This window comes from Macaca fascicularis, chromosome 8, assembly GCF_037993035.2.
Source record: "Macaca fascicularis isolate 582-1 chromosome 8, T2T-MFA8v1.1".
Taxonomy (NCBI): Eukaryota; Metazoa; Chordata; class Mammalia; order Primates; family Cercopithecidae; genus Macaca; species Macaca fascicularis.
The window spans coordinates 101,166,105-101,167,360 of NC_088382.1; the positions used below are offsets into that span (position 1 = coordinate 101,166,105).

At 37.7% G+C, this 1,256-nt stretch overlaps 1 non-coding gene across 1 annotated transcript; it reads right to left on the reverse strand.

Moving 5' to 3' along the window:
* Positions 1-564: 564 nt before the first annotated feature.
* Positions 565-668, reverse strand: LOC123575420 (small nucleolar RNA U13). Its single transcript, XR_006700708.2, has one exon. It is a non-coding gene; the product is annotated as a small nucleolar RNA U13 (small nucleolar RNA).
* Positions 669-1,256: the final 588 nt, after the last annotated feature.

Genomic DNA, 1,256 nt, shown 5'->3' on the forward strand with positions numbered 1-1,256 from the left:
TGAATGATGTTTGTTATGCCTCCAAAATACCTTCAGGAAGGCAGAATGATGGGAGACATCATTGCTGAGAGAATGAGCTTGGTAGTTACCTGAATCTTGGCTTTACTCCTGGACCTGGCCCTTGGTAGTTGTGGGTCTTAAGGCAAAGCTGCCAAACCAGCCCTCCAAGGGCTGTTGTGAGGATTAAATTTGATGACATCTGTAAATCACTTATTATAATTCTTAGCCCAGAATATATCCTCTATAACTTGTTCTCCTGGGTGATATACAATATGAAAGTTATCCTGTGTGATATGCTATATTCAGAAATTCAACATACTCTAAATGTATACATCTAAAATAGAATGTATGATATTTCCCTAGAACTGGCACCCTCACTCAAGTCTCTGTTTTAGTTAGTGGTATCACCTCCCTCCATTTCCTCACCTGAAGTCTCAGTGCATGTGGCTTTCCCTCACGTCAGTACTCCATATGGAATGCTTTTCATAGCCACGTCGTTTTCTTCAGGGCTGCTTTCCAAGCCCACTCTGACATCACCTGAACTATTCCTTTTTTTTTTTCCCACGTCAGATAGGTAATGTCCTGACATTGTAACAAGGTTTGAGGAAGGCACAACTCATACATGTGTGTGAGAACCCATCCACAAGCTTATGAACTAGAAAAAAGATCACTACTCCATTTTTTGCTTTTTCATTTTCCCACAAGGGTGCCAGTTTACCATCCAGCTACCCAATGTTGACCTCTGAACTTGGAATTAATTTTCCAGAGAATAAAGGTGTTTGATAAAGTGATCTTTTTTTTAATTTTATTTTTTTAAATTTTTTATTTCCATAGGTTTTGGGGGAACAGGTGGTATTTGGTTACATGAGTAGGTTCTTTAGTGGTGATTTGTAACATTTTGGTGCACCCATAACCCAAGCAGTATACAATGAACCTGATTTGTAGTCTTTTATCCCTCACCCCCTTCCCACCATGTCCCCGCTGCAAGTCTCCAAAGTTCATTGTATCATTATGATGCCTTTATATCCTCTTAGCTTAGCTCCCACTTATGAGTGAGAACATATGATGTTTGGTTTTCTATTCCTGAGTTACTTCACTTAGAATAATAGTCTCTATCCCATCCAGGTTGCCGTGAATGCTATTAATTCATTCCTTTTTATGGCTGAGTAGTATTTCATTATATATATTTAATTATATATATGTTATATATACATGCATGTATATATATGCATATATACGTGTGTATATATAACATA